The following is a 10537-nucleotide window of genomic DNA, read 5'->3' as shown; positions in this document are numbered from 1 at the left end:
ATATCCCCTGAGTAACTTTCTGTGTCAGCGTATACAATGCTGCCTCAATCTTTTTAAATTGCTGCAGCACATTACACTCTGTGGATATACCATATATATATATATATTTTAAATGCAATGCAATGTGATAGGTATTTGGGTATGTCTAAATTTTACTATTATAAACCATTTTATAATAAACATCTTATAAATATTGTTACATTAATTATGTGAATATTTTTGTAGGGTAAATTCCTAGCAGTGGACTTGCTGGTGTCAAAAGGTTTTGTGCATTTAGAATTTTGATTGATGTTGCCAAACATCAATCTCTCAAACCTTTTAACCAATGGTAAAAGGTTTTTTAACCAATGGTAAAAGGTTTTTTCAAAATAGTAGGGTTTTTCTCAAAACCTTATCAACACTAGGGTTATTAATCTTTTTAATATTTGCTGATCTGTAGTTTTCATCTATTTCCGAATTAAGGGTCAGGTTGAGCATCTTTTCATTTGTTTGTTGGCCGTTTATAATTGGTTTTCTGTGCTTTACCAATTTTTGTCCCTTACCAACTTGTCTACTTTTGTTTTGTCTTCTCTTACTGACTTATAGCAGTTCTTTGTGTATTACTAATGTTAGTCATTTGCTTTTCACATTTGTTGCAAATGTTTTCCCCGATTTTATGCCCTTTGGCTTTGTTGATGATGTTTTGGCTGTTTACACTTTTTAAAATTGTATATAGCCAAGTGTTTAAATCTTTTTCCATTTTGGTTTTTGGATTCCAAGATTGTAAAAATATTATCTTATATTTTATTTTACTCCCTGTATTGTTTTATTTTTAAATTGAAACCTTAACTCCATCTGGAATGCATTTTTGTGTAGGATGTAAGATAGGGATACAGCTTTATATGTTTCTAAATGACTAATGAGTTAAGGATCTTTAGCTGCTAGTAAAGGAGCTAACTTAAACTAACTAGATGGGAAAAAAGAAAATTTACTATGAGAATATGGAGTATTTCCCTGAAACCCTAGTTCTAGGATGGAGTTTAATTTCCAAAAGGGTTGGAATCTGGGAAGGGAAAGGTGTCAGGAATGCAAAGAGTACTAGTTTCTTTCCATCTCTCATCTCTGCTACTCTCTGAGCATTGGCTTCATTCATCTCTCTTTGTGGATTGGTTTTCTCTGCTACTTGGTCCTGTGGTGGAGGCTAGCCATACTAAAGTTCAACAATTAAGGTTTTAGGTCTCCTCCCTTCTAGACACCAGCTCTTCAGACTGGCAGAGACTCTGATTAGTTCAGCTTAGGTCAGGGGTTCACCTTTGATTTGATCGGTGACATGGGTCATTTAATATAAACATGGCTGTTGTGAACTCAATCCTGAGACCCTATGGGTTGGAACGGAGAAGTTAGAGGGTGGGCGTTCTCAAGGAGGAATCATTGTGAATTGATTTGGGCAGACACGTCTACTACACCGTTTGTCCCAGTGCCTTATTTGAAAAATGTATCTTCTCCCCACTAACGTCTCTCCCACTCTCCTGGGTAACTATATCACGCTGCATTCACAGTGGCAGGTGAACAGGGTTCAGTTGCTAAAGGAGACTCACAGGACCCAATGGCAATGCTTACAGATGTACAGTTTACTACAGAAAAAGGATGCAGCAAGGGGTCCTCTTGCCCTCCTCTGTAAGTGTGGTGGCAAGACATCTTTTCACTCGGACCAGGAGCCACTGACATGTGCATGGAACACCTCAGAACCAGGGAGTCGAAAATGGAGTCTTGTTTGGGGTTAAAACAATTTTTTTTTGCCACTCATATAGGCGTATTCCAGCCTCAACGGAAGAGCCCTGGGAGGAAGGGGCAGGTGTCATACTGAGGCCAGGTGCAAATCATTAATCTCACTGTTATCAATACATAATGTGTACAAACCCCCTTACATCTCCTCAGACCCATGGTTACACAGCAACACCATTAGTCAGTATGCTTCATGCCTTGATGAGGGGTCAGTGCCATGCAGGAACTTCAGTAAAACAGGTCAGGCTAATTCTAGACCTACTGGCATTAACCTCACAGCCCACATAATTTTTCTTCTTTTAAGCCTCTGCACCCCCTCTCTCATCTTCTCTCCTTGCTTCCTATTTCACTGAAAAGATAGGAGCGATCAAAAGAGAACTTCCGGGGCTTCCCTGGTGGCGCAGTGGTTGAGAGTCCACCTGCCGATGCAGGGGACGCAGGTTCGTGCCCCGGTCCGGGAAGATCCCCCATGCCGCGGAGCGGCTGGGCCCGTGAGCCATGGCCGCTGAGCCTGCGCGTCCGGAGCCTGTGCTCCACAACGGGAGAGAGGCCACAACAGTGAGAGGCCCGCATACCGCAAAAAAAAAAAACAAAAAAAAGAGAGAGAGAACTTCCACAAGCTCTCACTGTCACACCTGCCCTCTTACCTACAACTCTGTCTGTATTCACTGCTGTCCTTCCTAATGCTGTAAACCAACTGTTCGTGACTCTGTGTACAGCCCCTCCCTCTGTGTGTGCACTAGATTTCATCCCCTTTCTCCTACTCAAGGACCTCCCCCCAGCAGCTTCCCTCTCCCTCCGCCTCATCTCCATTTCTCTCCATTGTGTCATTCCTACCAGCATACAAAGATGCTATTTCTACTCCCCATCTGGAAACTTTCTCTTGAACTCACTTCCTCCTCTAGTTACTTTCTCTGGTCCCCTCTAAAACAAAAGTCCTTGAAAAGTTGCCTGTTCTTGTGGTCTCTAATTCCTTTCTTCCCATTCTCTCTTCAACCCACTTCAGCCATTCTTTCACGCTCACCATTCTGCTACAACTGCTGTTATAAAGGTCACTCATTACTTCCCTGTTGCTAAATCCAGCGACCTATTGGTGACATTTGCATCATTGATTACTTCTCCCTCCTTGAACCGTTTTCTCCACCTGGCTTCCAGGACACACATTTTCCCGGTTTTCTTCCATCTCTCTTGACTTGCCTTTTCAGTTTCCTTTACCACTTTTCCTTTACCACCCCCTCCCATGCCATCCTCCCAACACCTGACCTCTTAACATTGGGCTGTCCCAGGGCTCAGTTCTTAGACCTTTCTCTGTCTGATCTACTCCCATGGTGATCTTATCTGGTCTCATGGCTTTCAATACCACCTATATGCTAGTGACCTCAAATTTATATTTCCATCCCTGACCTCTCCCATGAAATTCAGAGCCGTGTATCCAATCAACTGCATCCCTCCACTCTGATGCCCAAAAGACCACTCAAAGTCAACATGTCCAAAACCCAACTCTAACCTTCCCTCAAAATTTGCACCCCCTGAAGTTTTCCCCATAACACTAAATGGCAACTCAACCTCTCAGTTGCTTAGGCTAAAACCCTGGGAGTCATTTTTTTAATATATATATATATATTTTAAAAATTATTTATTTTATTTATTTTTGGCTGCATCGGGTCTTAGTTGTGGCATGCAGGTTCCAGGGTGTGTGGGCTCTGTAGTTTGCGGCACGCAGGCTCTCTAGTTGAGGCACGTGAGCTCAGTAGTTGTGGCGCGTGGGCTTAGTTGCCCCGCAGCCTGTGGGGTCTTAGTTCCCTGACCAGGGATCGAACCCACGTCCCCTGCATTGGAAGGTGGATTCTTTACCACTGGACCACCAGGGAAGTCCCTGGGAGTCATTTTTGATGCCCCTCTTTTATTCACATGTCAGCGAATCCTGTTGACTCTACCATCAAAATATATCCAGAATCTACCACTTCTCCCCACGTCCACTACTATCACCCTAGTCCAAGCCTTTTTGAAGCCACCGACACCTCTTCTCTGGCTTATCGCAATAACTGGTCTCCCTGCATCTTCCCTTGCTCACCTACAACCTATTCTCAACACAACAGACTGACTGCGTCTCCGAAAATAGAAGACATCAAATCACTTCTCTGCTCAAAATCCTCCAATGGCTTTTCATCTCATTCTACATAAAAGATAAAGTCATCACAGTGTCTTACGAGGTCCTGTATGATCTGCCACAGACCACCCCCTCCCCCCAAATATATTACACCATATTCTACTAGTTCTCTTCCCAGCCCCCCATCCACTCTGATCCTTGACCCATGCTCACTCCACTCCAGTCACAATGGCTTTCTTGCTGTTTCTTTAACATGCCAACCACTCTCCTCAGCCACTCGGGACATTTGCCCTCACTGTTCTCTCCAAACCAGAGGTTCTCAGTTGGGGGCAGTTTTGCTCCCCAGGTGACGTTTGGCAATGTTCACAGACATTTGTGATTGTCACACCTGGGAGGAGGGTAGCTACTGGCATCCAGTGGGTAGAGGCCAGGGATTCTGCTAAAGATCCTATGATGCACATGACGGCCTCCCCTACAACAGAGAATCATCTGGCCCAGACTGTTAATACTGCCCATGTTGAGAAACCTTCCTGTATCTGACCTACTCTTTCCTTAGGTATCTACATGGCTCATGCCTTTACCTCCTAGTCTTTGCTGAAATGTCACCTTGTCAGAGATGACTGTTCTATTTAAAATTGCAATTCCCTCCAACTCCCATCTCTCTTTCCTGCCTGAGTTTTCTCAATAGCACTGATTACTGTCTGATGTACTATATATTTTATTTATTGTTTGTTTGTTGGTTGGTGTCTTCCACGAGAATTTAAGCTCCACTCAAAGCAGAAATTTTGAATGTTGCATGTCTCCATCAGATACAGCTCAGTAAATATTTGTTGAGTGAATGGATGCCAACTTCATCACATAGGACTATGTTCTCCCATATATTTAAGTCCATTTCTTTCCATTTCTTCTCCATTTAAGATCCATTAAACTGTCAATTCCTGTCAATTCCTGTATCACACTCTTAATCACTGTGGCTTTATAATACACTTCACTATCTGGTAAGATTAATCCCCACTTATTACCCTTCTTTTCCAGATTTTAATGTATTTTATGATGATTTTGTCAAGTTCTCCATCTCTCCCTTCAGAGAATTGCTTTCTAGAATTTTGGTTGGGTGTGTGTTGGATTTCTAGACCAATTTATGGAGAACTAAAATGGTTATAATGTTGAGTCTACCTATTTAAGAATGTCTCCATTTATTGAAGTCTTATTTTATATCCCACAAGAGTTTTCTTTATAGAAGTCTTCCTGCTCATTTCTCATTTAGTTCTAGATATTTTATGGGTTTTACTACTATTGTGAATGGGATAATTTCTTCTGTTGTAAGTTCTAACTGGTTATCGATTTTATATGATAATCTCAAAACCAGCCATCTCAGATGATAAGTATGAGGAAAAAAATTTAAATAGAGAACATTCTTTTTCCTAGTTTGCTTCCCTAACAAGAATGCTTGAAGTGTCTGTTTCTGCATTCTGATAGTTGAACAACTTCGCAGTTTCTTGCGATCTGAAAGATTTTGTAAACTTTTTTGGGGGGCAGTAATTGAGTCCAGATGCTTTATTTGGTTTTCTTTATTTTGGACACTTATTGAATTCAAAATTTACCTCTGAAACACCTGCAATACTTTGGGAAAGAAACAAGATTGAGGAGCCTTTCTTCTGTGGGTAGTTGACAGCAATTTTTTGAGTTGACTTGTTAATCATTAAGAAAATTACTCTTAACAATTCAGCTCATACTGAAACTCTTTTGTTTCAGCTTTTAGGTTTAAAGAAAGTTCAACTTGCAGTATTCAAATACTGTGGAAGCCACTTGATTTAATGAACCAGTTGTGGTTTCTAACCCACGCAAGGCAAAAACCTGTTACCTAAAGAGCTTTAAAAAACTCATGATTAAAAAATATTTTGGAATAGAAGTACTTTATTTCAAGTGTGTTTTATACACGGAATTAACCGAAATGCATTCAAACTTAGAAAACCGCATTGCTACCATTTTATGCAAATTGCATGCTGAAAATGTTATATGTATTTTACACAAGAGCTGAAAAAGCTCCTAATAGGCTGCCTTACTTGTGTTTGTTCTTGTGTTTGTTAGAGAAAGCACATGGTCCCATTTGCCCCTGAGTTTTGTGAGGCCAAATACACAGAAGCATTCACTGAATACACAGAGGTCTCAATTAGGCAGTAGTCTTTGCCAACAACGTAAAGAAAAACATCTTGATTAAAGTTGGGGGTGGGAAGGGGCAGTTTTGTCCCCATTACAGATGTCTGATTAGCTATGAAAAGAGAACGTGTTCTCTCTAAGCTTTGGGTTAATAATCTTAAAATCTATTTCTGCTGCTCTTGTTAAAAAACAATCAGATGTGACATAGATGGCAGAAGCCACTAAATGAAAACAATGAAAGCTTGGAACACATTACAAAAAGTGAACCAAAAAAAGCCCCCAGAAAAACCAAACTCTATAAGAACACCATAAATAATTTTTTTAAAAATTTTATTTTATATTGGAGTATAGTTGATTTACAATGTTGTGTCAATCTCAGGTGTACAGCAAAGTGATTCAGTTATACATATACAAGTATCTATTCTTTTTCAAATTCTTTTCCCATTTAGGTTATTACAGAATATTGAGCAGAGTTTCCTGTGCTACACAGTAGGTCCTTGTTGTTGTCTATTTTAAATATAGTATGTTGGGACTTCCCTGGTGGTCCAGTGGTTAAGACTCTGTGCTTCCACTGCGGGGCGGGGGGCACGGACTTATCTCCCCCCTTTCCCCCTGGTAACCATAAGTTCATTCTCTAAGTCTGTGAGTGCTAGTGTTTTGTAAATAAGTTCACTTGTATCATTCTTTTTTAGATTCCACATATAAGTGATATCATATGATATTCGTCTTTCTCTATCTGACTTACTTCACTTAGTATGATAATCTTTAGGTCTACCCATGTTGCTGCAAATGGCATTGTTTCATTCTTTTTATGGCTGAGTAATATTCCATTGTATATATGTACCATTCTGTATCCATTCATCTGTTGATGGACATTTAACACCATAAATAATTTTGCAGGTCAAACACATTTTGGGGAGAAAATATTTGCAACATTTATGACATGTTTCTGACAAACTGATTAAAATAAAAAGAAGACATCCTCAAACAGAAAAATGGCAAAGGCCCCAGTTGTAATACAAAAGAAGGAATACAAATGGAAATAAATATGAAAAGCTGTTCTGCTTTACTGGTGATCAAAGACATGCAAATTAAAATAACATTGCTATTTAAAACACCTACAGGGTGGCAAAGATTAAAGGATTATTAGTATGCAGTGCTTTGGAAGGTGTGGGGGAGGAGCAGTTCTCTCATATTACTGATAAGAAAGTCACTTGAAGGCAATTTTGCAGTCTGTGTGAGACTGAAAATGTGCATATAATCAGCCCTTCATACCCTCAGGTTCCTCATCTGTGGATTCAACCAACTGCAGATAGAAAATATTGGGGGAAAATAGTTCCAGAAAGTTCCAAAAAGCAAAACTTGAACTTGCCTTGCTCTGGCAACTATTTACATAGCACTTACATTGTGTTAGGTACTATGAACAATCTAGAAATGACTTAAAGTATATGGGAGGATGTGTGTAGGTGATATGCAAATACTGCACCATTTTATTAAGGGACTTGAGCATCCCTGGATTTTGGTATCCGAGGGAGTCCTGGAACCAATCTCCTGTGGCTACCAAGGGAAAACTGTACTCTTTATTTAGCAGTTTCAGAATTCAGAATCTTAGAGGCATATTTTGCACGTGCACAAGAATGTATGTTCAGAGATATTCGTTACGGGATTATTTATAACCACCAAGATTAACAGCCTGAATGTCCATCGAAAGAGAACTGGAGGAATAAATTATAGTGATCCTTACATTAAAGAACTTTTTAAAATAATGAAATAAATCTATATATGCTAATAGGAAACAACCCCAAGAGCTTTTACTGAGAAAAGTCATTTCCAAAACACCAAGCATGACCACTGTCTCTAGTTCTACTCCTTCCATACTCTGACTCACTCCAGCCAACTCTTGGCAAATCCTCTGTTACCTTGACCTCAGTGATGCTAACATTTAACCTTAGGTCTAATCTCTCTCTCTTTCCTCACTCCGTATCCAATCTCATGGTTTTAAATACATCCCATGTGCTGTTGTCGCCTTAATTTAGTTCTTCAGCCAGTCCTCTCTTGTGGGCTCCAGACTTGTATATCCAACTGCCTACTTGATCTCTCCTTTAGCTGTCTAATAGACATCTTACACTTTTCCTATCCCAAACTGAACTTCTGATTTCCCCCCGAAACTTCTCTTAATCTTCCGTATCTCAGTAAACGGCAGCTCTACTCACCCAGTGACTCAGGCCCCAAACCTGGACATCATCCTCGACTCCTCTCTCTCACTCCACATCTAGTATTACAGTTACTGTGACGCTAATGAAGCTTAAGTGTCGGAGCCCCTCACTTGCGGCAGCTTCTTACAAGGCCCCAACAATGGGATAACACTGCTACACGCTTTTGTAAAATTTGCAAAAGTGAAATATTTTAATTGCCATCAGTTAAGATAGCTGTCTCAGGACTTCCTTTGGCGGTCCAGTGGTTAAGACTTCGCCTTCCAATGCAGGGGGCGCGGGTTCGATCCCTGGTCGGGGAGCTAAGATCCCACATGCCTCGATGCCAGAAAACCTAAAATATAGAACAGAAGCAATATCGTTACAAATTCAATAAAGACTTTAAAAATGAAAAAAATCTTTTTTTTAAAAAAAGGTAGCTGTCTCTTTCCACTCCAACTTCCCCTCTGTCATTCTTCCCCTTGTGGTAGGGTTGGTATTGGATGGCTGTGGACATTTTGGGGTCATACAAAGGAGAAGTTGAATTGGGTTTACATTTATTTGGGGTTTGATCAGATATTTTTACATGGCTTGCAGTCACTTCTATGTCACTGCTAGCCATCCCGGCATAAGAATGTCATCCAGGAATACTCTTATCTCTCACTATGCTGACTAATGGTGTAGAGCCAATGATCGTATCTTGGAACTAATGTGTCCTGCAGCACCAGTGCTGGAGATATGTGTAGCTGAGAGGAAATAAGGTTGGGAATGTACAGAGCAAAAACCAGCCTGTGGAAAATTCTTCCGCTCACTGGGCTTGTAAAACTATATATGGAGGATTCAGTACTGCCTACTCGGAATGGGACTCCCGTCACTCATGTGACAGAATATGCAATAATGTGGCATATGCAACTCAATGCACCATCCATTCTTTTAATTGTGGCAAGAACACTTAACATGAGCTTTTCCCTCTTAACAAATATTTAATTGTACAATACATTTTTTTTTTTTTTTTTTGCGGTACGCCGGCCTCTCACTGTTGTGGCCTCTCCCATTGCGGAGCAGAGGCTGCGGACACGCAGGCTCAGTGGCCATGGCTCACGGTCTGCGGCATGTGGGATCCTCCTGGACCGGGGCACGAACCCGTGTCCCCTGCATTGGCAGGCGGACTCTCAACCACTGTGCCACCAGGGAAGCCCTACAATACATTTTTGATGACTGTAGGTACAATGTTGTACAGCAGATCTCTAGGAATTACCCATCTTGTATAACTGAAACTTTATACCCATTGAAGAGCAACTCCCCTTTACCCTCTCTCCCCAGCCCCTGGCAACCACCATTCTACTCTCTGCTTCCGAGTTTGACTATTTTAGATACCTCATATAAGTTCAATCATGCAATTCTTATCTTTTTGTGATTGGCTTATTTCACTTAGCATATTGTCCTCAACGCTCATTCATGTTGTAGTGTGTGAAAGGATTTCCTTTTTTGAGAGGATTTCCTTTTTTAAGGCTGAATAATATTCCATTGAGTGTGTGTATGTGCGTCTATCTTTTTGTCTCTCTATCACATTTTGTTTACCCATTCATCTGTCAATGGACATTTAGATTGTTTCCATAACTTGGCTATGGTGAATAATGCTGCAGTAGACATGGGAGTGCATATGTCTCTTTGTGATCTTGAGTTCAATTCTTTTGGATATATACCTAGAAGTGGGATTGCTGGATCATGTGGTAGTTCTATTTTTAATTTTTTGAGGAACTTCCATACTGTTGTCTATAGTGGCTGTACCAACTTACATTCCCACCAACAGTGCACAAGCATTCCCTTTTCTCCAGATCCTTGCCAACACTTCTTATCTCTCGTATTTTTGATGGTAGCCATTCTAGCAGATGTGAGATAATATCTCATTGTGGTTTTCATTTGCATTTCCCTGTTGATTAGTGATGTTGAGCATCTCTCCATGTACCTGTTGTCCATTGTATGTCTTTTTTGGTCCAGCCTATTTTTAAATTGGATTTTATTCGTTGTTGTTGTTTTTTTTTTTTTGCTATGGAGTTGTGAGTTCCTTACATATTTTGGATATTAACCCATTATCAGATAGATGATTTGCAAATATTTTCTCCCATTCTGTAGGGTGCCCTTTCATTTTGTTGAATGATTTTTTTTGCAGTGCAGAAACATTTTAGTTTGAAATCCCACTTGATGATTTTTTTTTTTTGCTTTTGTTGCCTGTGTTTTTGGTACCATATCTAAAAAATCATTGTCAAGACTCATGTCAAGGAGTCTTTTCTATGTTTTCTTCTAGGAG

Source organism: Aethalodelphis obliquidens, unplaced genomic scaffold (assembly GCF_003676395.1).
Source record: "Aethalodelphis obliquidens isolate GAN/ISIS:26980383/991018 unplaced genomic scaffold, ASM367639v1 scaffold66, whole genome shotgun sequence".
Lineage (NCBI taxonomy): Eukaryota > Metazoa > Chordata > Mammalia > Artiodactyla > Delphinidae > Aethalodelphis > Aethalodelphis obliquidens.
The sequence above is the reverse complement of the archived record's forward strand: the minus strand, read 5'-3'. Positions refer to the sequence as shown.